Below are 27,780 nucleotides of genomic sequence, written 5' to 3'. Positions count from 1 at the left end.
CATCATCACCACTGACATCATTTGGCCAAAGCAAGTCACATGGCCAATCTCAAGCCAAGGGGCAGGGAATCACCCTGCCTACCATTGAGCCATGGCAGAGTGTGGCTATCTCATACTCTTACAGAGAGAAGAATTGACATCAGTAATTCAGCCTACTTTAGGATGAGTAAAGTATTCATTTACTCGCTCAGTAAATGTTTTTTTGAAAGGCTACAGTATGACTGGTACTATGTTGCCTCTGGGGATAGAGTGGTGAAAAACGCAAGCTTGGCCCTTGCCTTACAGAACTTACAGTCTAGTGATAGAAACAAACTGGAGAGCTACTTCTATCATTAATTATTTAACTACAGTTGCGATCATCTCTACAGGGGACAAGTACAGAGCACTGGGCATGTACCAAAGGGCCTGACCTAGTCCAGGGAGGAAGAGGTGGTTGAGCTCAGAATTGAAGGGTAAGACTAATTAGGCAAAGGATCCTTAATAAGATTAACAATTGACTTCTCACCTGAAACCGTGGAAGCCAGAAGGCAATGGAATGAAAGTCAAAGTGCTGAGACAAAAAGACCATCAACCAAGTCTATATCTGGAAAAAACATCCTTTAAAAATGAAGGAGACAGGCTCCCTGACTTCAGACTATACTACAAAGCTACAGTAATCAAGACAGTATGGTACTGGCACAAAAATAGAAATATAGATCAATGGAACAGGATAGAAAGCCCAGAGATAAACCCACGCACATATGGTCACCTTATCTTTGATAAAGGATACAAGAATATACAATGGAGAAAAGACAGCCTCTTCAGTAAGTGGTGCTGGGAAAACTGGACAGCTACATGTAAAAGAATAAAATTAGAACACTTCCTAACACTGTATACAAAAATAAACTCAAAATGGATTAAAGACCTAAATGTAAGGCCAGACACTATAAAACTCTTAGAGGAAAACATAGGCAGAACACTCTATGACATAAATCACAGCAAGATCCTTTTTGACCCACCTCCTAGAGAAATGGAAATAAAAACAAAAATAAACAAATGGGACCTAATGAAACTTAAAAGCTTTTGCACAACAAAGGAAACCATAAACAAGATGAGAAGACAACCCTCAGAATGGGAGAAAATATTTGTAAACGAAGCAACTGACAAAGCATTAATCTCCAAAATATACAAGTAGCTCATGCAGCTCAATATCAAAAAAACAAACAACCCAATCCAAAAATGGGCAGAAGACCAAAGAAGATACACAGATTGCCAACAAACACATGAAAGGATGCTCAACATCACTAATCATTAGAGAAATGCAAATCAAAACTACAGTGAGGTATCACCTCACACCAGTCAGAATGGCCATCATCAAAAAATCTACAAACAATAAATGCTGGAGAGGGTGTGGAGAAAAGGGAACTCTCTTGCACTGTTGGTGGGAATGTAAATTGGTACAGTCACTATGGAGAACAGTATGGAGGTTCCTTAAAAAACTAAAACTAGAACTACCATATGACCCAGCAATCCCACTACTGGGCATACACCCTGAGAAAACCATAATTCAAAAAGAGACATGTACCACAATGTTCATTGCAGCACTATTTACAATAGCCAGGACATGGAAGCAACCTAAGTGTCCATCAACAGATGAATGGATAAAGAAGATGTGGCACATATATACAATGGAATATTACTCAGCCATGAGAAGAAATGAAATTGAAGTATTTGTAGTGAGGTGGATGGACCTAGAGTCTGTCATACAGAGTGAAGTAAGTCACAAAGAGAAAAACAAATACCGTATGCTAACACATATATATGGAATCTAAAAAGAAGTTTCTGATGAACCTGGGGGCAGGACAGGAATAAAGATGCAGATGTAGAGAGTGGACTTGAGGACACGGGGAGGGGGAAGGGTAAGCTGGGATGAAGTGAGAGAGTAGCATTGACATACACTACCAAATGTAAAACAGATAGCTAGTGGGAAGCAGCTGCATAGCACAGGGAGATCAGCTTGGTGCTTTGTGACCACCTAGAAGGGTGGGATAGGGAGGGTGGGAGGAAGATGCAAGAGGGAGGGGATATGGGGTTATATGTATACATATAGCTGATTCACTTTGTTATACAGCAAAAAGTAACACAACATTGTAAAGCAATTATACTCCAGTAAAGATGTTAAAAAAAATGAAGGAGAAATCAAGGCATCCTGTATAAATAAACCTGAATTTATTGCTATCAGACCTGCCCTACAAGAAATACTATAGAGAGCCCTTCAGGCTGAAATGAAAGGACACTAGACTGTGACTCAAATTTACAGGAAGAAATAAGGAGCATCTTTAAAGGTGTAAATGTATTTTGTTGTAACTCTTCTCCTATCTGCGTAAAGCAATAATTATGAAACTGTGTTGACAGACTTATAATGTACAAAGATGTAATTCATATAATAATAATAGCATAAAAGAAGGGGGAAGAAACAGCTATATTAGAGCAAAGTTTTTGTATATATTGAAATTAGGTTGGAATTAATCAGAGCTAGATTTTTTTAAGTTAAAATGTTAGTTGTAATCTCCAGGGCAACTGTTAAGAAAATAACTAAAAAATATGTAATAAAAGAGAATTAAGGGCTTCCCTGGTGGCGCAGTGGTTAAGAATCTGCCTGCCAACACGGGACACGGGTTCGAGCCCTGCGGGAAGATCCCACGTGCTGCGGAGCAACAAAGCCCTTGTGCCACAACTACTGAAGCCTGTGAGCCACAACTGCTGAAGCCTGCATGCCACAACTACTGAAGCCCGTGCACCTAGAGCCTGTGCTCTGCAACAAGAGAAGCCACCGCAATGAGTAGCCCCCGCTCGCCACAACTAAAGAAAGCCTGCGCGCAGCAACAAAGACTCAACGCAACCAAAAATAAATAAATAAAATAAAGTTTTTTAAAAAAAAGAGAGAATTAAAATGGTATGCTAGAAAATACCTATTTAACAGGAAAGAAGCCAATAAGGGAAGAGTATAGGAACAAAAAGACATAAGACTATATAGAAAACAAATAGCAAAATGACATAAATCCTGTCTTATCAGTAATTATATTAAATGCAAATGGAATAAACACTCCAATAAAAAGACAGAGATTGACAGAATAAGTTAAAAACCCCAGTCTGTGCTATCTACAAAACACTTTAAATTCAAAGATACACATTGGTGGAAAGTAAAAAGATAAAGATATACCATGCAAGCAGTAACTAATAGAAACCTGAAGTGGCCACACTCATATTAGACAAAATAGATTTACTACAGACAAACAAGGATATTTTGTAATGACAAAAGGGTCAATTTATCAGGAAAACATACCAATTATAAACATGATGCACCTAACAACAGGCCCCCAAAATACATGAGGCACAAACTAAGAGAAATGAAGGGAGAAATAATAATAGTTAGAGACTTCAAGGTTCCACTGTCAATAATGGACAGAACTGGTAGGCAGAGGAGCCACGGGATCAGCCACGGAAATAGAAGACCTGAAGAACACTGTAAACCAAGTAGACCTTACAGATATTTATAGAACATCCACCTAGCAACAGCAGAATACACATTCTTTTCATGTGCACATGAGAGAACATATATTGCATCATAAAACAAGCCTCAGTACATTTAAAAGGATTGAAATCATACAGAGTATGTTCTTTGACTACAGTGGAATGGAATCAGAAACCAATAACGAAAAGGAAATTTGGGAAATTCACAAATAATGTGGAAAGTAAAAACATTCCTAAATAACCAGTGGGTCAGAGAAGAAATCATAAGAGAAATTAGAAAATACTTTGAGATGTATGAAAAAGAAAATACAACATACCAAAACTTATGGGATGCAGCTAAAGCAGGAGGAAATTTATAGCTGTAAATGCCTATATTAAAAAAGGAGACTTCAAATCAATAGCCTTCTTCCACCTTAGACTAGAAAAAGAAGAGCAAACTAAATCCAAAGCAAGCAGAAGGAAAGAAGTAATAAAGATTAGAGCACAGTTTAAAAAAAAAAAAAAAAGATTAGAGCACAAAAAGGGAAATAGAGAACAGAAAAAACCACCGATTGTGTGATTCCATTTATATGAAATGTCCAGAATATGCAAATCCATAGAGACAGAAAGATTAGTGGTTTCTGGGGGCTGGGGAGAGGGGGGAATGGGGAGTGAGTGCTAATGTTTACAGGGTTTCTTTTTGGGGAGATGAAAATGTTCTGGAATGAGAGAGTGGTGATGGCTGCATAACTGTGAATATACTAAAACCACTGAATTGTACATTTTAATAGGGTGAATTTTATAGTAACTAAATTAAATCTCAATAATGGTGTTAATTTAAACAAAAATCAAAGTGGGTAACTAGGCAAAGGAGGTTGGGAGGAGTAGAGTTAGGGGAGCATTCCCCAGGGAGGAGTATCAGGGTGTCTGCAGGCCCCAAGGGGAAAGAGTGTGGTGTGTTACAGAGGCCCCAGGTGGGCTGGGCTGGGGTGGGGTGGGGTGGGATGCCTTTGGTTTTATCATTAGAGTGGTAGAAAGTCACTGGAGAATTTCTGTAGGTGGCTCCGTTGCAGGGCTGGCATTTTGAAGAGCTCATTGTGACTTTTTTTTTTAAATAAATTTATTTATTTTTTAAATTTATTTTTGGCTACATTGGGTCTTTGTTGCTGTGTGCGGGCTTTAGTTGCGGCGAGTGGGGGCTACTCTTCGTTGCAGTGCGCAGGCTTCTCACTGCCGTGGCTTCCCTTGTTGCGGAGCACAGGCTCTAGGCGCGCGGGCTTCAGTAGTTGTGGCACACGGGCTCAGTAGTTGTGGCTCACGGGCTTAGTTGCTCCGCAGCATGTGGGATCTTCCCGGAACAGGGATCAAACCCGTGTTCCCTGCATTGGCAGGTGGATTCTCAACCACTGCGCCACCAGGGAAGCCCTGGTGAACAGATTGGAAAGGGCCAGGAGTGGCCTTGGGGAGGCGTCTGCGGTAGCCCAGGTGAGAGGAACCTACCTGTCAGGGAGGTTATTGTTCAAGGTCACCCCACTAGATAGAGCCAGACCTGGGTCCCTCTGGCAACGCAACCTCTGCTCTCCACAGGCCACTGATTTGCATCCTCCCAGGTATTCCTAATCAGCCCAGAGAGTGGCTGAGATGTCTGTGCTTAATGAGAGAGGGGGAGGGAAATGGACATCATATTAATCAGGCTAAGTAGGATTTGTGGCTAACTAGGATTTGTGGCTAACTAGGGCCGGCCTCACTGCAAACAGTAGACATTAAACAGTAGAAATGGGGATTTATTGCCAGGACACTGGAGCATGTCACAGAAGCCCAGGCCCCTGGAAGGGTTTGGATCAAGCACATGGGCCAGAGGAAAACCCAGGAGCCCTCCCTCTGCCTTGTGTCTGCTCATCCTCTATTTCGGCTCTTCTCCCTTTTGTCTCACCGCAGACCACCTTTCTATTCCCTGGGCGTTCCCACCTGGGGAAAATGGCCCCTCCATCAGCTCCTAAATTTGCATCTTATTATTCCAGAGAGCAGTTGAGTTAAAACTTAAGTCTCTTAGCCCATTTCCTAGATTCTCAAGGAAGGGACCTCAATATGCCAGCTTGGGCTGAGTGCACCCCTGGAAGAGTCAGCTGGGCCTGAGGAGGCTGGTCCCAGTGTAAACTTGAGGCTTCTGGAGCCCACGCCTGAAGGCAGCTGGGCAGCTGGTAAGACCAGGGAGAAGAAGGGGCATCCAATGGGATGCAAGCGACCTTGTGTCAAGGGTCCCTCCCCCCCCACTTTGGAGAACTCACTGCCTAAGATGGGTCTGTCCCTAGGGATAAACCACACGAGACCTTATTTTATCACTTGAACTGGCTTGTGAACAGCCCTCTGACTATCCATCTCCCCTCCCCTTTGGGCCTCCACTTTCAGCCCTTAACTGGGCAGGGAACATTCCAGAATTTAGAATTAGTCTTACTGCCTTTGTGAATTCTGTCCATTCTCCCAGAAAAGCAAGGTCTAGCTCATGTCCTGCTGAAAAGCTTGTTGAAAAGGACCCCAGTTACTGTCATTGTCTCATCTTCACCTGCTGTTTGAAACTCAGTGGCGCTGAATCGGATGCCTGGAAGCCCTGGTGGTTGCGGAATAAATGGGCCTCTGACTGGGGACAGGAGGGGACAGGAAGTGCCTGTGAGGTCCAGTGGGAGGCATGTGTGAGGGTCAGCCGCCAATCACGTCCCCAGCCCCACCGTTTCCAGCCTCAGCTCATTGGTTTCAGCAGGCCTGCCGGTAACGCGTGCTGTGCTGCCCGCCCTTTGTGCAGGGAATGCTGTGGAAGGGAGACCACTGGGGGCGGGGACACACTGGGAGCCCCAGGCCCTTCACCCCGGGACAGCCATTTCCAGTGGTAAGGAGGGGGATTGATCCTGGATGGGGCTTTTTCTCTCGCTGTGAGAAGCAGGGAATTGAAGTCCTTTAGTCAGATACTCTCTCAGACGTCAGAGAGTGGGGGACAAGGAAGGACACTGCATGCAGATGTGAGTTCCAAAGGCCCATTTCTCTTTGAATCCCTGCAGCATTTATAGGAGGCTGAGCGGTTTGGCGTCTTCTTTACAGCTGTGTGCTGGTTGCCTGGAATGTTGTTTCCAATACTAATAATGATGCTGGTGGCATGCACGCAGCTAGTGCCTTACCTCTGATTAGCAGTCACAAACCTCTGCATTTAATTTCTGTTATAACCTAGTGAAGGAAGTAGGGCAGATTGTTTTATATGCATTTAATAGCTGATAAACCCTCAGGTTGCCTGGGCATGGGATGGAGGGGGTGTGTGAGTAATTGTTTACCCTTCACAGCCACACAGCTGGTCAGAGCTGGGACTAAAAGACTGCCTTCTGATTTTGGATCCCGGACTCTGTTCACAACAGAGTGGAACGATCTTCGGAATTCTCTCAGGCACAGACTGTAGCTTATTCTTCCGGGTTTTCCTGTCTGTCATCCATCCATCCCTCCATTTATGCCTCCGTCTTGTTCTATAAAGGGATTGAGATACTAACAAGAACATATATTTCTCTATATATCTTGACTATATAAGAAATTAGAGAAATGTGTATTTATAATAAAAAGGTATAAAGTAGATACTTAATGCCAGAGCTATGTATAGATATTTTTTAGATATGCTTGTATATGTGTGTGTATGTAATTAAATAGAAACCCATAAAAATAAGATCAGGAAAAACATAGATTAACTGGAAGGTCACAACCAGGAAGAGAGTTAAGACATATATTCAGGCCATAGAGCTATGCCCAGTTTACTATGGTTGAACCACAGATTTAGCTCTGAGCTAATGAGTGATCAAAGCAGGAAAAAAAATGTATTATTTACACGGTTCATGGGGTCCATAAGGAGCCGGAGACCAGACGCTGAGTGCTTTTCCAGGCAATTAGATCTGAAGGGAATTTCTTGCCTGGGTGGTCATCCACGAGACCCTGAGGGGCAAGGGAAATACGTGGCACATGTGCCCCTGCTCTCTGTTCCTCCTCCCACGCTAGACATCACTAATCAATCACGGTCCTTTCCCACTGAGGCCAGAGAGAGCCTTGCAGTCCTTCAAGCATGGTGTTCCAGGTGGCTATTACCAACGATGTGGAGTCGGCATACAGGACAAAACCACTTGCTTGCTATTCCAGCTCTGGGGGTGATGGTGGTATTGGGAGTCATGAGGGAATTCTGAGTGGAGAGCCACAGGAAGCCGTGGCAAGCACCTCTGCAGGGGTGACATGAGTGGACACCATGTCCTGTCGTCCATAGAAGGTGTGTTTGCTGTAAACCGCCTCTAGGTGCCAGTTGGAGGGACTCATCAGGGTGATGACGGGTCGTAAGTGCGTCTGGAGGGACACAGGGGACATACTAGGAATTTCTGACTCATTACAGTCATTCACTTGTTCCACAGATATTTAGAAAACACCTATTATGCGCCTAGAAAGAGTGCCTGACCCACTGTGCTCACCCGCCTCATCCCAGTTTCACGTCACTTTTTCAGAGATGCCTTCCTGACTCTTCTCTACATCAGAGCTCACAAATCATGCCCCCTTGCGCCTTTCTCTCATGGCCCGTATCACAGCATGTACGGATATATTTATTTACGTTTGTTTGTTTAGTGTTTCCCCCACTGAGATGTGAGTTCCAAGGTGGCAGGGACAGTGTCTGTCTTGTTCATGATGGTATCCCCAGCCCTAGCACAGGGTCCGGCACATGGTAGGTGCTCAATACATATTTGTGGAATGAATGAATGAAAGAATAAAGAGAGTGCAGAGGTGAAGTGGTTGCAGACTGCCCAGTAGAAGATAGAACATAAGTATAAGTTGTCAAATGCTCAGTGTTACAGGGAGGGGACAGGCAAGGAGCTAAGGGACTTCAGGGGAGGAGAGGTTGCTACCAGAGGGAAGGGGAAAGCAAGGCAGGCTCCATGGTGTAGCAGGACCCTTTGCTGGGTCTGGAAGGCTGAGGTGGAGGGAGGGACATCTGGGGCCCTGGGGGCAGCAGGAGCCGAGGCAGAGAGGTGGATCTGGAGGAGAGAAGAGCCAGAATGACTTTGGGGTGCTTTCAGGGCAGTGGCAGGCAGCAGGAGCAGCGACACCAGGAAAGGTGAGTCTGAGCCAGCTGCTGGAGCTTTGCCCACAGGCTTGATTTAGGCCGCAGATTTGTGAGTGGAGCAGGGATGGGGTGGGAGGGGCCCCAGGCAGGCAGGGGCAGGCTGGTGGGAGAGCTGGGGAAATCAGCGAGGCCCCAGTTTGGCCTGTGGGTGGTGGAGGCAGTGCCTGGGCTCCCTGGACTTTGTTTACTTCCTTCCTCTGCTGTGCTTGTTGACCCTTGGGGACCACCCTCTGCAGGTTCTGGCCCCACGACTCAGCCCCAGCCATGCTCTGCCCTCCCCCGCCCCCAGCCTGGCCCAGCTCTCTAGGGGGCTCTGTGTAGCTGATTTACCCAATAGCACTGTGGCCAACATATTTCTAATTTTAAACAGAATGTGCATTGATCACATGTAGCATATTATCTTTTTTTTTAATTAATTTATTTATTTTTGGCTGCGTTGGGTCTTCGCTGCTGCATGCTGGGCTTTCTCTAGTTGCGGCGAGCGGGGGCTACTCTTCGTTGCAGTGCACGGGCTTCTCATTGCAGTGGCTTCTCTTGTCGCGGAGCACGGGCTCTAGGTGCACGGGCTTCAGTAGTTGTGGCACGAGGGCTCAGTAGTTGTGGCTCGCAGGCTCTAGAGCGCAGGCTCAGTAGTAGTGGCACACGAGCTTAGTTGCTCTGAGGCATGTGGGATCTTCCCGGACCAGGGATCGAACCCGTGTCCCCTGCATTGGCAGGTGGATTCTTAACCACTGTGCCACCAGGGAAGTCCTAGCATGTTATCTTGAGCGTAGTCTTTGATCTTCCAGATAGAGCTTTGTTTTCCTAATTTCCTTCCTCTTGAACTCTTTAAGGTGTGTTTTCTGTCGCTTACCTAGGGAACTTTTATTTACTATTTATATTAATTATCAAATTACTCCATTTCACGTATGGGTCATTCAGTTTATTCCTTGCACATCTTATGTGTGGATTTGTTAAGCAGTTTGGCGCCTACTTTCACTGTTCAGACCCACCCGGTGAGGCTTTGACTGGAGAGTGAGGAGATGCAATGGCAATGGGACCTTGTTGCTTGTGACCCTGGATCCTAGGGTGATGCAGGGTGGAGAGATGCTAATGGATGCACACGCTCCTCACGTGTTAGTGCTGAAGGTTCTCGAGCCAGCATGCGAGGCCTCCTTTCCACCTTCGTTCTGGTTGCGTTAGCCCAGAAGACCGGCCAACCTGGGGTGGCCAGGGGTGGACAATGGAGCCTGAACTTGGAACCTGGGAGATGAGCCAAGGGTCTGGGATGACCCGGGGCAGCTTCATGTGTCCCTGGGGCTGTGAACAACTGCGTCAACTTCCTGCAGTGGTCTGGGTGGATGCTGAGACAGGGGAGGCTGCCACATCATCTAGGGACTGTGGAAGAAGCCCCCAGTGGAGGGGCTCCCTGTGGACCACATGACTGCTGCAGAGAAACCAAAGTAAGCCTAGGAATGAGCACTGGGTGCTTCAGAGGAAAGCAACTGCCGCCCTGACATCCCTGAGCCAGGCAGCTGCTGGCACAGGCTCCAAAGGGGTAGTTGGCATGGGAGCAGGAAGCTTACTTCCAGGGCTCCTGTCATTTCTGTTAAGACATCAGGCTCACTCAGGTTAGTACATGTGGTGCATTCTTACCCCTTCCCGCTCCTGGATAGGTGACATACCCAGGACCCTTGACTGCAAATGACAAAGACCCAGCTCAACTAGTTTAAGCAAAAAGGGGACTCTGTGGACCTGGCAAGTTGGGAACCAAAGGAGCGGTTCAGGCATGGCTGGATCCAGCAGTTGATTATCTCCCCCCATCTCTCAGCTCTGCTTGGCTTTATTCTCAGGCTGTTTCCAAGTGGCAGCAAGATGGCCATTGGCCATCTCAGGCCAACATTGCTCTCACAGCTTGCTGTCACAGAGAAAGAGGGTACTTCTCAGTAACTCTGGTGAGAGCCCAGGGAAGCTGGGCCTCCGTCAGTCACTGTGCCCAGTGGGTGGGGATATTCTAATCAGTCGGCCCCAGTCACATTCACCCTGAGGAAGAGGAAGGAAGGGCCTGTTTCTCCGACCCAGAAGAACTGGGCATGATTTCCTTGGCCCTGAGGAGGAGTCGTTCTCAAAGAGAGGGATGCTGGGCAGACAGAATGTACGTCCATTGTGAAAGGCCGGCAGAGGCCCCGGCCGTCTGGAGGCAGCTTTCAGGGCGCCAACTGCACAGCAGGGCAGCAGCACACCCGCTGTTCTCTGTTGAGTGGAGCATGTACACTCGGGCCTCTTCACATCCTCAGGTCTGGTCCATCCTGGACCTTCAAACAGAGTCGGCCTTTCTGTGCAGCAAGCTGCTGGGAGCATGTGGAAACCAACCTCTCTCCACCGTGTCTGTCCCAGAGGCTGCCTCCAGTCACTGACACCACTTTTCACTTCTCTTTGGCCTTTGGTCCCTGGATCCACAAATCTGCCTCTAATGTCTGCATTTGGCCCCCGTCCCTATGGAGTCTCTTATCTGGACGTTTGACTCAGCTCAAGCCTTGGCCTGATTGTGCCTGCAGTTTCCAGCCTGTGGTCCTGCCAGGAGAAGGGCAGAGTGGCCAGGCTGGACCTGTCACTTCTCCTAAAGTCAGACAGAGCACCCACTCAGGATGAAGGACCAGCGGGTTCCCGGCACACCTGGGTATGTGGCGACTGCTTTCCACAGACTCAGAGAGACTCACATCACATTCTCCTACGTGATACAACCGGGATCACACAGCACTTCTCAACATTTTTAGCTACAGAATCTTTTCTTCAAAGGCTGTCTTCCCTGAAAATCCAGTAGAGGAAGCTGACAAGAGCAGCTTTGCCCTGGGCTAGGTTGGAATACATCCCCTTTATCCACCTCCCCCTCATTCCACATCAGCAGCCCCAGAGAGGTACATGGCACCCGCCTAAGGCTCCTTGGAGCCCAGTTTGAGAACCTCTTCATGATTATGTCCATCCATCCCTCTCTGTAGCACCTGATTTTGTCCCCCATGAGGGATAGTTGCTAGATGTGGTGTTTTTCTTCTCACCACCACATTTTTTTCTGTCATTAGCTTGTTCACACTATGAAAAGGGCAAGAAGGGGATCCTTGTCACCTTCCTTCTCCCTGCAGGCAGGTGTCAGGCTGTCCCTTCATGACCCTTGTCCTCCTCGAGGTGCATGTGGGAGGCCACTGCATTTGCGGCGTTGGTCACGTTGTTTGGGCCTCGGTAAACCTTCTTCCTGGGGAGCTACACCCAGATGGATGCCTCGCCCCTAGCAGTTGAAGTTTCAGGAAGTCATGAGATGCTGACACCCCACGTATGACCACTGCCTGGAATGAATGGTTTTGATACCTTTCCATAAAATGTGCCCTTTTTAGAAACAACAACAAAAAATAAAATAAAATAAAATGGATAACCAAAAAATAAATAAATAAATTAATTAATTAAATAACAAAATCCTTGAAACTTGTAAAAGTGGCAAGACTTTAAAAAAAAAAAAAACCAAAAAGAATGCAAACGTTCCCAAGGGAGGCCTCCCGCTAATAGAAAGTGTCCCTTATCTATTCAGTTTTAGAAGATGTCATTAAGGGGACTTGGTCACCCACGATTGGCCGTGGGCGGGCTTCAGCTGGGCTTCCGTCCACCGTCCACAGAGGAGAATCCAGGCCTTTGTTTGGCTCCAGCTGGGCCTTCCCACAGCTGCCGCTTATTGACTTAAGTCCCAGTGATTCATCTTCATCAGGGTCGCCCCTGACAACACGTGGTAGGCGGGAGCGGGACCGCCTCTGCCTGGGGTGCCAGCAGGTCCAGGCCCAGGTCAGGCTCCCTCGGTTCCTGGTAGGTGTTTTGGGGTCTTTGGCAACGAGGAGACGGGAAGATTTTGTATTTTCTGGAGGCAGGAGTTTTCCCAGAACTTTGCTAACACCCGGGAAGGGTGTGTCTGTGCTGGGAGAGTGTCGTTAATGGTTGACTTGCTTTTTCCGGGTTACCCCAGGGCCTGCTGCTTCCCAGGAAGAGGTGGCAGGGGTCGGAGAATGGGGGGAGCCCCCCAGCACCTCCCTGACAGTTGCCACACTCGCTGTACCATCCTCTGAGAGACCCCAGTGGACAGGGGTGGGTTCAGGGGTGGCTGGAGGAGAGGATGTGTATTTTGGAAAGTTGAGAGGCAGATGGGCCCAGGGCCAGGTGGAGAAAGGGGCCATGTTACTATAGCTGAGCAAATGGAACTTTCGTTAAATATTTTTATTGCACGTCACGCTGTGTGTAGGCACTGGAAGAGGGGCTGCAGCCCCCCAGGTGCTGTTTGGGGTCAACCAGGATAAGACTGTGACAAGTCCTCAGATAACTGTGGGACAGGACCAGAAAAACCAAGGGCCAGAAGGAGGCAAAAATAAAGACATGCCAAGGCGGCATTTCTTAGAGTGTGAGAGGATTTTTAAGTATATTATACAGTAATATTAAGTATGTTCTACAGACGAGCACGTAAAACATTTTAATGACTGTATTTTCATGTGCATTAGAACGTAACTTTTTAAAGTTCCCTTCTATTTATAGCAAATGATACGATTTTCTATTTATGGTGGAGATACAAAGTTTCCTTTGAAAATAAATTTGAGTAAAAGAGTGTGTTGATTTAAAGGAAAATATTAAGTAAAGAGTAGTACGGATGGCAGGTGGCATGGGAACGCCTGAGGTTTGGGAAGAGCGTGCTGGAGAAATTCAGAGGCTCGGGAAGGAAAGGGCTCCTGGAAGAGTAAGCTGGGGTGGGGGAGGGGTAGGATCCAGCGAGGTGGAGGCGGGAGAGGGTGCATCTGAACTGGCAAGTGTGCAAATGCGTGTGTGCAAATCTTGGTATAATCCATTTTAGTGGCGACGTATGAGTCTTGTCGGGACTGGAGGGTGGGTTTGGACTGTATCGTGGAGGGTCTCGAATCCCAGGATGCAGACTCCAAACTTAATTCAGGGAGCAGTGGCAGCCATTGAAGGTGCTTGAGGCGGGGAGTGCTTCGTGACTATCTGAAGAGACTCATTTACTTGTAGTGGGTACCAGGACTGGAGGCAGGAGGGCCAGGTAGGGGCCTAAGGAAAGAGAGCGTAAGCGGCCAAACTAGAGCCATGGCTGAGGACCAGCGGCTCAGCCCCCCGGCCTGTCTCCTGCTGGCTCTGGCTGGCTGCCTAGAGACGCTGGAGAGAGGCAGGTCTGGGGCAGAGGAGCCAGCTCTGGGTCTCTCTGTAGGGAAGCAGTGGGAGCTGGGCAGGGGTGCGGCTCAGAGGTTGTGCATAGAGGCCTGGAAGGGAGGTGCCTGCCTCTCCCGGCTGGGCCCAGTGGCCTGTTCCTGGGGTCTCCTGGCTGAGTGTGGAATGTTCTGGGGGAAGTGGGTGGGGTCGGCCGAAGCAAGTTCCTCTCTGGGTCAGAGCGCTGATCCTGCCCTACAGTTAGGCCCAGGCAGCCTGGCTGGCAGCCCTGGGCCAAGATTTCATTCATCAGCTGGACCCGCGGTCATCTGGGTTACAGATTGTTGTTGTTGTTTGTTTAATTCTCCCATTTTTTTTCCTTCTAGTGCAGAGAATTTCCCCAGGAGTTCAGAGACAGGCTTGGTTTAAAAAACAGAGTTGTTTTTGCTTTTCTTCCCTTTGAAGGCCTACTGTGTGCCAGGCCCTGTGTTTGGAACTTTTACTGTGTTCACCCTGGACAAAACCTGCATTGTACAGAGAACGAAGCAGGGTGTGGGGAAATAGGACTTGTCCCAAATTATACAATCGGTTCACTGCAGCACCTGATTCCAAACTCACACACTTGTGTCGTTGTAGGAATGAGACTGTGGACCAGATATGCCACCTGGGAGAAAGAATTCACTGTCTCTGCTCCCCTGTCTGGTGTGGGGCTGCTCCATGCGGTGTGCTGGGGTGTGTCTGTAAAATAGGGGTGCTGGCCCCACCCCCAGTGTTGCTGCAGGGATTGCATGAGTTATGATATAGCTAAGGTGCTGTGTCAGCGTTAGCTGCTCTTGCTGCTGTGAGACAGAAAACTAGAGTTGCAATCCTGAGCATCAGTTTTACTGGGAGACATTTTTGGGAGGATATCACTTAGGGTGGGGGAGAAGCATTGTTTTAATTTTAAAATAATTAATACATATGGCTTAGAATGGGAAAATTTGACCTTGGAGACATTGTGCCTTTGGCCTGCCTGTTTCTGGCCACACTCCCCGTCCCTGGATGTCGGGGGATGTGCGTGTAGAGAGAAGGGGAAATCTGTGTTCTCTTTCCTCTGTTGTTAGCCTTACTTAGGTGAAAGCTTGAGAATAAAGGTGCACCTTGTGGTTTCCCCTGGCTCCAAGGAGGCCCCAGGTCTGTGATCTCACCTGCCCTAAATTAGTGCCCGAAAGCTGTGTCCTAATTGCCTGTGACTAGCCATTCTCTGAGTTAGTTTCCAGCTCTAACATTCAGACAGGCTTCTTCCTTTCCAGCAGTTCTACCAGGATGTCTCTCTTCCTGGAATGCCTGCCTAATGCCTGCCAAGGCCTTACTTTTTCCTTTCAGCTCTCTGCCAGACTTTCCTCCACTTGGAAGCCCTCTGGGATTACCACAGAGAGAAGTCCTAGCTGAGACTGCTCTTTGCTCCCACTGTCCTTTGTGCAGTCCCAGCATCTATTAGAGCCATTGTCTGATTCATTCAGAATTCATCTCACTCATGTATAGTCCACACTGGGTATTCACAGCCAACAAAACAGAGGTGGCCCCTCTCCAGAGATTAACAAGTAAACAAAGAAATAAATGCACACATTCAAATTGTGATGCATGCAATGAAGACCTATCCATCTTCAGCACTAGGCTGTGTCCCCCACCTATGAGGGCCACGTGGTGTGGACAGACAAGACGTTTGTGGACTAAAGGCCCGAACAGCATGCACTTTCCTTGTTTGCAAATGGGATGAGATCAAATTGTTAATCAACACAAAAACAATTTGAAAGGTATGACACGCTATACAAATCTAACTGTAATAATATTAATATCTCAAGATTCTTTCCCATTGATGAAGATTAGGGCAATATTTTTTCTTCTCTGTAGAAGAAAATTAAAAAAATTTTTTTTTCCATTGTATTGGTAGCATTTGACTTTAAAAAAAAGTTTTACATTTACAGAAAAAAATTGAAATGTACAGAGTTCCCATGTACCCCCTACTTACCCCAATTTCTCATTATTAACATCTTGCATTGATGTGGCACATTTGTTACAGGTGATGAGCTGATAGTGATACATTATTATTAACTAAAGCCCATAGATTTCAGTAAGGGGGTCACTATTGGTGTTGTACATTCTATGGGTTTTGACAAATGTATGATGACATGTATCCACCATGACAGCATCATACAGAATAGTAGTTTCACTGCCCTAAAAATCCCCTGCGCCCCACCTATTCATCCTTCCCTCTCTCCCCCAAACCTCTGATCTTTTTACTGCCGCCATAATTTTGTCTTTTTTAGAATGTCATACAGTATGTAGCCTTTTGGATTGGCTTCTTTCATTTAGCAATATGCATTTAAGGTTCTTCCATGTCTTTTCATGGTTTGGTAGCTCATTTTCATTTTTTTATTTATTAAATTTTTTTTTTCTTTTTGGTGGCTGATTTTTATTGCTGAATTTTATCCCATTGTCTGGATATACCACAGTTTATTTATCCAATCACCTATTGAAGGACATCTTGGTTGCTTCCAAGTTTTGGCAATAATGAATAAAACTGGTATAAATATTAGTGTGCCATTTTGTGTGTGTGTGTGTGTGTGTATGTAGGTTTTCAGTTCTCTGGGTAAACACCAAGGAATGTAATTGCTGGATCATATGGTAAGAGTATGTTTAGTTTTGCTTACTGCCTTCCAAAGTAGCTGGACCATTTTGCAGTGAATTAGAGTTCCTGTTGCTCTGCATCCTTGTCAGCATTTGGTGTTGTCAGTGTTCTGGATTTTGGCCATTTAATAGGTTTGTAGTGGTATTTCATTGCTATCTTAATTTGCAGTTCCTTAATGACATATGGCATTGAGCATCTTTATGCTTATTTGCCATCTGTATATCTTCTTTGGTGAGGTCTCTGTTCAGGTCTTTTGCCCATTTTTAACTGGGTTGTTCGGTTTCTTATTTTTTGAAAAATAGTGTTTTCCCTATTTAGAATCTTATTCATTGTCTCTGACTTAGCTGAAAGGATAAGGAAAGATTGTGTGGGTAAGTGGGGGTGATTGGCATGGGATAAGGCCCCAAAACACACATAGTTCTGTTTAGTGCCAAGAAGTTGGGATACCCTTGAAATTAAGAGCTTGAGCTTGGAGTTCAAATCCTGGGCGTTGTCACCTACTAACTCAATTCCTATGGCTTTGGGTACATCATTCACCTCTCTGAGCCTCAGTTTGCTCCCCTGTAAAATGGAGTTGTTAAAACCTACTGTGAAAAATAAAGGTGATTCTATAAAGCACTTGGCACCAAGCTTGACAAATAGTAAACGCTCAGTAAATGGTGGGTCTTCTCATAGATAATTAGCAGACATGCTTTTTGCTTCTCCTATGTGACATTTTGGGTTTCCCTTGTGTCCTAGTCTTTGAGACCCCAGAACCCACTAGAATTCCATTTGTGCTTGCAGTGAACGGTTGGGGTGTGTGTGCATGTGGGGAGCCTGCCACGTCCCAGCAGGTACCCACTGCTCAGCCTCAGCCCTTCCCCAGCCTCCTCTCATTTCCCTGTCGGGAGCCCCAGATGTGTTCCACTCATCTCTTCTTGGCCACTCCTTCTATCCACCATGTCCCCTGGGCTCCTGTTTCTCCAAGGCTGGCTATAAGTGTAGGCACCCCAGCTACTACCCATTTTGACTTCTCTGAGGATGAACCCTAGGCCCAGTAGAGATCCTGCTGGTGGCAGTGAGGAAAAGGCAGAGAGGCAGGAAAATGACCAGGTTGGTGGGGTCCTCCCAGCAGTGGCTCTAGACTGGCCGGCTCCTGGCTCCTTTAGAGATGGGCCTTGGGGTTGATTTCTGAGGTGGCCTCACCAACATGTCCCTCACCCCTCTCCGGAAAGCCACGTGGCCTTTCCCCTCGTGCTGGCTTCGCTTCCCAGTCGACATGCATTCTGCTCACCGGGCACCTGCCCTGCCCAGAAATGACCTTGTCTGGGCATTTCCTACAGTACTGAATGGAAGGCCCGGAAACCATCTGCATTCCCTGCAGGCTGCTGGGAGACAGGGCCGTGCCTTCTAAGGTTCTTTGCAGAGCAGTCAGGCAAGCGGCGGGACTGGCCACAGGCGGAGGGTGAATTCTGCAAAGCCACTGCTCCCTCCTATCAGGGAAACAGCAGTTCAGTGGTTATGATCGTAGTGGAGAGTAATAATAGAATATTATTAGAATATGTTATTCTGTTATGAACTGACCTCCTTGGTCACTGAGAGAGTAAAACGAATTAATACACGTCAAATGCTTAGAACAGAACTCACACACATTCAGTGTTAAATAAGAATGTCGGGTGGTATTGCCATCATCTGCTCGGACCCTTTCCCCAGGGCACCCCTGCTCCCACTCCCCTTACCTGTCTCACAGCTCCTATATGCTTCACTTCCCTCAGGTGAGCTTAGGGCAGGGGTCCCCAACCTCCAGGATCTAATGCCTGATGATCTGAGGTGGAGCTGATGTAATAATAATAGAAATAAACTGCACAATAAATATAATGTGCTTGAATCATCCGGAAACCATCACCCCACCCCCGGTCCATGGAAAAATTGTCTTCCATGAAACCGGTCCCTGGTGCCAAAAAGGTTGGGGACCACTGGCTTAGGGGATTGAAGGGACATTTTGGAATGTCCTTAACTCAAAGGAATGACCTGTTTGTTCAGTTTAGTAAAACGCTGTCATTGATGCTCCCTACCTGTGCTCTTCTGGGTACTGGGAGTTCCAGGCTAATAATACTGATGGTGGTGGTGGTGATGATGATGATGATAACAGTGATGATGGTGATGGTGGTGGTGGTGGTGATGATGATGATAACAGTGATGATGGTGATGGTGGTGGTGGTGGTGATGATGATGATAACAGTGATGATGGTGATGGTGGTGGTGGTGGTGATGATGATGATAACAGTGATGGTGGTGGTGGTGGTGATGATGATGATAACAGTGATGGTGGTGGTGGTGGTGATGATGATGATGATGATAACAGTGATGATGGTGATAATGATGATGGTGATGGTGGTGGTGGTGGTGATGATAGTGATGGTGATGATGATGGTGATAGTGGTGGTGCTGGTGGTGATGATGATGATAACAGTGATGATGGTGATGGTGGTGGTGGTGGTGATGATGATGATAACAGTGATGGTGGTGGTGGTGGTGATGATGATAACAGTGATGATGGTGATGGTGATGATAGTGATGGTGATGATGGTGATGGTGGTGGTGGTGGTGATGATGATGATAACAGTGATGATGGTGGTGGTGGTGGTGGTGGTGATGATGATGATAACAGTGATGATGGTAGTGGTGGTGGTGGTGGTGATGATGATGATAACTGATGATGGTGGTGGTGGTGGTGATGATGATGATAACTGATGATGGTGGTGGTGGTGGTGATGATGATAACAGTGATGATGGTGATGGTGATGATAGTGATGGTGATGATGATGGTGATGGTGGTGGTGCTGGTGGTGGTGATGATGATAACAGTGATGATAGTGGTGGTGGTGGTGATGATGATGATAACAGTGATGATGGTGGTGGTGGTGGTGGTGATGATGATGATAACAGTGATGATGGTGATAATGATGATGGTGATGGTGGTGGTGGTGATGATAGTGATGGTGATGATGATGGTGATAGTGGTGGTGCTGGTGGTGATGATGATGATAACAGTGATGATGGTGATGGTGGTGGTGGTGGTGGTGATGATAGTGATAACAGTGATGATGGTGATAATGATGATGATGATGGTGGTGGTGCTGCTGCTACGCTGCTGATGATGATGATTGCAGCCCTGCACCGAGAGCGCACAGTGTTACAGGTCCTATGCTAGGTGGGTTACCTGTACCATTTAAATCAGGGTTTTTCTAACTTGGTGCTTTGACATTTTCAGCTGGATAATTTTACATTGTTGGGGGCTATGCTGTGCATTGTAGGATGTTTAGCAGCATCCTGGCCTCTACCCACTGGGTTGTAGCCAGTGGCACCCCTGCCCCTGAGATGTCTCCAGACACTGCCAGATGTCTCGTGGGGGAACAAAATCACCCTGATTCAGAACATTGATCTAATTTATTCTTCCCAGCAGGCCGGGAGGTTGCTACTCATTTTACAGGTGAGGCAACCGAGGCTTAGAGAAATGAAGGAAGCCGCCCAAGGTCACTGAGCTAATAATTCACACAGGGTGAGAATGTAGATCCCAGATACCTGCCCCAAAGAACAGACTCAGAAGGAACCACCGCCCTTTATTTTTTGGCAGAAGAAGAGAATTCATCAGCCATTGGCAGGGTCACCTAGGGTATGTGACCAGGTTGGGACCTGCTTGGTCAGCCCGGGCATCCATTGCCAAATTCATTCGGAGCTAACAAAACCTGTGGCTGCTACCCATTTTCTGACTTGGTTTGAGCCCAAGGAGCTGAATGTATTTATGTGGAGACTGTGTCTACAGGCCTCCAGCCTTGGCCATGACAGGGACGTCCCACTGCTTCTCCTTCCTTCAGACACAGCCCTGTCGCCTGCAGACACCTGCGGGGAGAAGGAACAGGTGTGCACGTGTTTTTCGGCAAATGGAGCCTCCTAGGCACATTCTCCCACTGAGGCTGTGAATCTGGGTTTACAGTTTGTTTGCCCAAAATACTCATTTGTAATTTTACTTTTTTTTAACACTGGTTTATTATGAAAAATTTAAAATATAAAGCGAAGTTGAAAGAAGTTTGCAGTGTACACCTATATGCCCACCACTTTAGATTCTACCATTAACATTTTATCGCACTTCTGTTTCCCTTGTCTGGACCCCAGTTCAGTGTCGTCTCTGGCTGGTGGGTCAGTGAACACACTGTAAATTCTCCACGAGGAGAACACATTCATAACATAGACAGTGGTAATCAGACAACATGGTCTTCATTAACCAGGTTAATGGGGGAGGTAAAGGGTCGTGGATGACCCTACTCACTGTTAAAGCAAAACTAGTGAAAACAAGTTACTAAGTAGATTGGAAAGTTATTTAGTTAAAAATGTCGTCTAGTATTTAATCCAGGTCATCTGAAAGTATAGAAATACTACAAGTGCAATAGTTTCAAACAATAAAAGTCATACAAATTGTCAGACACAAAGAAGGCCACATGTGTGAAATTCTAGATGATGTCCTCTTGCCCTTTTGTGGAGTCATCCTTCGTCTCAGAAATAAGCAAAGACCTTGGCAGATACTCTCACCCCTTCCTCCACTAACTCCTGCCCCCTCCAGCCCAGATCCCATGCGGGGAAGTGGGGGCCCTCACAGCCACCCCTTCAGTCCCCTCTCACCTTCCCTGGGTGGGCCTCAGCTACTGCTTTGGGCAGGGAGGGGATGTTACCCCAGTTGGCACCGTCCTACGAGGCCACAGCACATCATGTATTGCTTGGTATATGTGATTCCAAACAACAGGCACCTTTCATCAAAACTGCTGCTTTTTAATTATGAAAACTTTTTAAAGCTTTTTATTTTGGAATTATTTTAGGCTTCCATGAATGTTGCAAGAATGGTTCAGAGAGTTCCTGTATACCCCTCACCCTGCTTGCCCTGTTAACATCTCACATAAGAATATAACCGTTCTCAATTTTTCCTTATCGTTTGTGACCTCCATGTTTCTGTAGAGTCCTGGTCAGTTGTTTTATAGTATGTCCCTCTGTTTGGATCCGTCTGGTATTTTCTCATGATTAGATTGCAGTTAGCATTTCGGGCAAGAATACCACCCAAACGATGTTATGTCTTTCTCAGTACATCGTTTCAGGAGGGATGTGATGTCCGTATATCTTATCACTGGTGATATTAGTCTTGATCACTTGGTTAAGGTCGTGTCTGCCAGCTTTCTCCCCTGTAAAGTTACTGTTTTTTTATTTTGTAATTAATAGATATCCAGGGGAGATACCTTGAGACTATGTAAGTGTCCTGTTTCTCCCCAAACTTTTGCTTACTAATTTTAGTGTCCATCCATGGATCTGGCCTGCAACAGTTATTACTGGTGTGTTTTAATGCTGATTCTTCTGTCCCTTCATTCCTTCTGTACAAGACAGACTGCAGATATATTGCAGGTTCAGTTCCAGACCACTGGGATAAAGCAAATGTCTAAATAAAGTGAGTCACAAATTTTTTGGTTTCCCAGTACATATAAAAGTTATGTTTACATGATACTGTAGCCTATTAAGTATGCAATAGCATTTTGTCTTAAAAAAAAACAATGTATCTACCTCAGTTAAAAAATACTTTATTGCTAAAAGATGCAAACTATCATCCGAGCCTTCAGCAAGTTGTAATCTTTTTGCAGTAGTAACATCAAAGATCACTGATCACAGATCACCATAACAGATATAATAATAATGAAACAGTTTGAAATATTGTGAGAATCACCAAAATGTAGCACAGAGACACAAACTGAGCAAATGCTGTTGGAAAAATGGCCCCGATAGACGTGCTAGATGCAGGGTTGCCACAAACCTTCAGTTTGTTAAGAAACACGGTATCTGCCAAGCGCAATAAAGTGAAGCGCAACGAAACGAGGTGTGCCTGTATTTATTAATTGGTGCCCTTCTGTAAGAGAGAGTTGTCCCCTTTCCCTATTAATGTATATATTTATTCAATTATTTATATCATAAAGACTCACAGATATTTATTTTATCTTATGGGTTATAATCCAATACTACTGTTATTTTTTTGTTGTGCAAAGTGATCCAGCTTTAGCCTTTGAGAGCTCATTATGGAAGTTTCACTGTGAAAGTTTTCAGCCCTTACAGAAAAGCTGGACAAACAGTATAAAGAAATCCCTCCACCTAGATCCAGTCATTCTTAGCATTTGACCATATTTGCTTTCTCTCTCTTTCTCTCCCCTGCCCCTCTCCCGCAGTGTTTGCACAAATGCACCATCTGTTGTTGTTTATTATTGAGGTTAATTTGCAGTTAATCTGTCCCCAGGCCACCAGAGGGTGACAGTAAAATGTAAGTGGCCAGTTCCTTGTCCCCTGAAGACTGTGTAGCTGGTTGCCCTGTCCAGACCCCCGATTCATTCTTCACCGTGCCCCACGCTTTGTTTTTTAACAGCTTTATTGAGATATAATTCATATACCACAGAGGTCACCCATGTAAAGTATACAATTTGGTGTTTTTTGGTATATTCGCAGATGGGAGCAGCCATCACCACAGCCAGTTTTAGAACATTTTCATCTCCACAAAGAGAAACCCCGTATCCTTTAGCTATTACGTGTCCTCCTCCCCGTTAAGCCCTAGGCAACTACTAATCTATTTTCTGTCTCTATAGATTTGCCTATGCTAGACATTTCATATAAATGGAGTCATATGCTATGTTGTCTTTTGTAGCCAGCTTCTTTTAGTGTGATGTTTTTGAGCTTCATAGATGTTGTAGCATGAATCAGCACTTGGTTTTTTTATGGCCAAATAATATTCCATTGTTGGTTACACCACAGTTTGTTTATCTGTTCACCAGTTGATGGACATTTGGGTTGTTTCTACCTTTTGGCTAGTGTGAATAGTGCTGCTATGAACATCTGTGTACAAGTTTTTGTTTGAAAACCTGTTTTCAGTTCTTTTGGGTATATACCTATGATTAGAATTGCTGGGTCATGTTGTAATTCTATATTTAACTTTTTGAGGAACTGTCAAACTGTTTTCCACAGTGGCGGCACCACTTTACATTCACACCAGCAATGAATGAGGGTTCCCATTTCTCTACATCCTTGCTAACACATGTTATTTTCCATTCTTAAAAGTATAGCCGTCCTAGTGGATGTGAAGTGGTATCTCACTGTGGTTTGGGTTTGCATTTCCCTGATGGCTAATGATGTGTAGTATCTTTTCATGTGCTTTTAGGCATGTGTATATCTCCTTTGGAGAAATGTCTATTCAAGTCCTTTACCCATTTTTTAATTGAGTTGTCTTTTTATTGTTGAGTTGTAGGAGTTCTTTATATTTTCTGGATACTAGCCCTTTATCAGATATATGATTTGCAAATTTTTTTTTCCGTTCTGTGAGTTATCTTTTCACCTTCTTTTTTTCCATTTTATGAATCATTTCTATTGCACTCTACATGGCCATTTGAAACTATTCCTGTTTGGGTGCATTAAAGACAATTTAACTACAAACATACTTATACCTATCTTTTGTTGCACAAGTGAACACATTTTGAGGGGTGAAAACATTTCCAAGACCGGAGTGGCAGCTTTTGTAGCATCCTTACCTTCCAGGGTTATATAGTCACATACTCAACTTTAAAGATTCACACCCATGAGAAAAAGGTGGGTTGTGCTGGCTGTATGGGCCTGGGTAGCAAGGTACCAGCAACGAAGCCACCCATTTTGTTCAAAATCTTGAAAGGCAACGTTTATTAATAGACATTTGTATTTTTCTCTCAAACACCCGAGATAGACCTGAGCTATAAAAATCAGGACAATAATTTGAATCAGGTTTACAGAAGTAGGGAAGTTATAGGAAGTAAGAGATGGAAAGCAATAATAATTCTGCTGTTTATGAAATTTAATAAAAGGTGTGTATGGTGAGCCTTTGTTCTTTTAATATTTTTCTATAAATATACCATGAAAATATTGAAATAGACGTATGTTCAGGAAAACATTCAGGAAAACATTTAGGATTAGCATTGGTTCTTTGGTGCACAAAATTTTTGAATGTCGATGACATCCACTTTATTTTTTTTCTTTTGTTGCTTATGCTTTTGGTGTGTGAAGGGGTATCTCATTGTGGTTTGGGTTTGCATTCTCATATCTAAGAACCCACTGCCAAATCTGAGGTCGTGAAGATTTGCCCCTTTATTAACTTCTAAGCGCTTTATAGTTTTAGCTCTTACTTTATAGTTTTAGCTCTTACTAGCTCTTTGATCCATTTAGAGTCCGTTTTTTAAATGGTGTGATGTAAGGGTCCAACTTCATTCTTTTGCATGTGGCTGCCCAGTTTTCATAGCACCATTGTTGAAAAGACTCTTCTTTCTACATTGAGTGGTCTTGACACTCTTGTTGAAAAATCAGTTGATCACAGATGTATGGGTTTATTTCTGGACTCTCAATTCTATTCTGGTGCACGTGTTTTGAGTGTCATCTGGGCACGAGGTTTGTCCTGCTCTCAGGGAATGTTTGGTCCAGAAGGTGAGGTCAGACGCTTTCATAAACCACCCGAAACTGGGAAGTGCTGGGAAGAGGTAAAAAGTGTTTGTGGAGATGCCGAGGAGGGAGTCATTGCTTCAGGCTGGGGCAATGGGTGTGGACTGGGGAGCAGCAGGGGGGCTGCCTGGAGGAGGCCTGGGCTTAGGCACAGGATATGATGCCAAGTGTTTCTGTTTGTCTGGAGATAAATTTGGCAAGGTGGCGTAGAGCCTGTGGATGGCCATGCACTCCCAAGTGAGGACATTGGGCTTGATTTGGAAGTGTCTGAGCAGAGCCGGGCCTTTGCAGGGCCCCTCTGGTGGTGGGGAAGGCTGGGTCGTGAGGGGTAGCCAGGATGCAGGGGAACCACTTAGGATCGTAGTGTGACTGAGCTCTGGGTGAGCTCCTGGGTCAGGCAGTGGGAATGGTGGGGAACAAGGGGCTGTCAGAGACCTGTGGCTTCAAGCCGCACTGTCCTGTGGGCATAGGTGGGGCACAGCAACGCTTGAGCACCTGCTGCCCATCTCCCGGGCCTCGCACCTCTAATCCCAGCCACTGGCTGCCTGCTCTGGGAAACCCACGCCAGCCTGCATCCTCTGCGGTACCTCCAGCTCTGCTTCAGCCCAGGTAACTCTGAGCCTTCTCAGAACTCCTGTTCGTCCAGTTCCTGCAGGTCTCGGTTTCTGTGAATTCCTGGCACATTCCTGAGTGCTGGGAGCATGGGAGAGGCTTGGAGAATGTGCCCTGGCTTATTGCTTTCATTAGGTGCCACACGCTGCAGTCAGGGCTCCTTGGGGGCAGAGAGGGTGACAGAAAGTGCCAGGAGCCAGCTGTGTGACCTTGAGCGAGTGGCTGCACCTCTCAAGCATCAGGTCTCGAGCCTCTTCTCTGGAAGGGGATGATGGCATGCCATCCCCTTGGGATCGTGATGAGTTTCACTTGGTCAGCCTGTGGCCAGCACCTGGCAGGTAGGCAGTGCCCTGTAAAGTCGGCTGCCTTCCCTTCCCAGTTAGGCAGCTCAGGGTCAGGCTGCGCCTGTGCAGCGAATTTTGATTTGCGGGCTCCTTCTAAAAGCCTCCAAAACTACCTGCAAAATGCCAGTGGTCCTGTTTGGCCTTTTCTCCACTCACCTTCTCTGTACCAAGCCACATTCTGGGGGTGGTCCCCTCTCTCACTCTCAGGTGGCCCTCTGCCTGGCTTGAGTCTTTGGCAGTCCTCACCGTGGTCGTTCGTGATGGGCACCCCCAGTTCTTTGGGGTCTTAGCCTCTGCCAGAGGAACAGGGCATGTGCAGAGAAGTTGACAGCTGGCACCTGTGCAGCATGTACTTAACCTTGGAGCTGGAACAGGGAACCGTCTGTTTGTGTTTCCATGAACGAGAGAGGGACAGCTGGCCACAGATAGCAGCAAGATCAGCAGGGGTTGCCTTGCCTCCTGGCTTTATGCAAACAGCCAGGGCCAGGGTCCCCGCCCCGGCTCTGGGGAAGTAGGTGGAAGAAGTGGGCTGAAGGACCTGGCAGAGCCTGAGAAGAGCCACCTAGAGCTGGTATCCTGGCAGGGCTGTTAGAGGCCGCCGCTCCCGGGACCTGAGCACACGGAGGACTACCCTGTCGTCACACCTGAGGCTTGGGTGAGAAGGGGTGGGCCTCTCTTCCTTCCAGAGGCTTCTCTGCTTCATGGAGAGGTTTCTCTTGGGCTCCTCCAATAAGCAGCTCTCAGGTGTGAGCTGAAATCAGATTTCCTTTGCAAAAACTTTGTTTGCTTGGGACTTTCCACACAAATTGCTAAGATGGAAACAGGCTTATATTTCTGCGTGAAAAGACAAATAGCCTTCACACCCCTCAGTGTGCACCCCAAGCCAGGTGCCTGGCAGCCCCTGGGATGGACGACTTGGGCATTTTCTGAACAGAGTCCCCCGAGCCACGGACACCTGCTTACCCTGAAGGCTTGATTTTATTCTGGTAACCTTTGAGCTCAGTTTCAATTCCATCTCCTGTTCTTTATATTTTGTGCCATCGACTTCTTTTTTGTTTTTTTTAATTAAAAAAAAATTTTATTTATTTATCTTTGGCTGCATTGGGTCTTCGTTGCTGCACTCGGGCTTTCTCTAGTTGCAGCGAGCGGGGGCTACTCTTTGTTGCAGTGCGTGGGCTTCTCATCGCGGTGGCTTCTTGTTGTGGAGCAGGGGCTCTAGGAGCGTGGGCTTCAGTAGTTGTGGCGCACGGGCTTTGTTGCTCCACGGCATGTGGGATCTTCCTGGACCAGGGCACAAACTCGTGTTCCCTGAATTGGCAGGCGGATTCTTAACCATTGTGCCACCAGGGAAGCCCGCCATAGACTTCTTTTTTGACAGTCTGGTGAATCCTATGGAATGTTTCTCAAAATAATGGCTCTAAATGCACAAACAGGATTACAGAGGATGCCAATTATGTTGACTTATCATTATCAGGATATTTTTTTAAAAAACAAGCTTTTGATACAGTAACCTATGTACTTCTTTTTTTATTATTATTTAATTAATTTATTTATTTTGGCTGCACCAGGTCTTAGTTGCGGCATGCGGGATCTTTTAGTGGCAACATGCAGGCTCATAGTTGTGGCATGCAGGCTTCTGAGTTGTGGCATGCGGACTCTTAGTTGCAGCATGCATGTGAGATCTAGTTCCCTGACCAGGGATTGAACCCAGGCCCCCTGATTGGGAGCATGGAGTCTTACCCACTGGACCACCAGGGAAGTCCCTGTGCTTCTTTTTTGAATCATTAAGTAAACAGCCTTGCAGTAGGTCTAATAACTATTGTAATTTTAAAGTAGTGGTGAGCATA

At 46.2% G+C, this 27,780-nt stretch overlaps 1 protein-coding gene across 7 annotated transcripts in view; it reads left to right on the top strand.

The window, feature by feature from the left end:
• The window catches only part of RPH3AL (rabphilin 3A like (without C2 domains)), a 145,086-nt gene that overhangs the window by 16,796 nt on the left and 100,510 nt on the right, over nt 1-27,780 (top strand). For 2 of the 7 annotated variants that reach the window (XM_061176828.1, XM_061176822.1), the window contains exon 1: nt 12,370-12,451. The exons of 3 other annotated variants lie outside the window; for them this stretch is intronic. The gene's annotated coding sequence lies outside the window, so the exon portion shown is untranslated. Of the gene's footprint in view, nt 1-12,369; nt 12,452-26,568; nt 26,589-27,780 lie in introns of those variants that run through there. 2 more of the 7 variants (XM_061176823.1, XM_061176827.1) reach the window with 2 other exon arrangements.

This window comes from Eubalaena glacialis, chromosome 19, assembly GCF_028564815.1.
Source record: "Eubalaena glacialis isolate mEubGla1 chromosome 19, mEubGla1.1.hap2.+ XY, whole genome shotgun sequence".
Lineage (NCBI taxonomy): Eukaryota > Metazoa > Chordata > Mammalia > Artiodactyla > Balaenidae > Eubalaena > Eubalaena glacialis.
The sequence above is the reverse complement of the archived record's forward strand: the minus strand, read 5'-3'. Positions and strand labels throughout refer to the sequence as shown.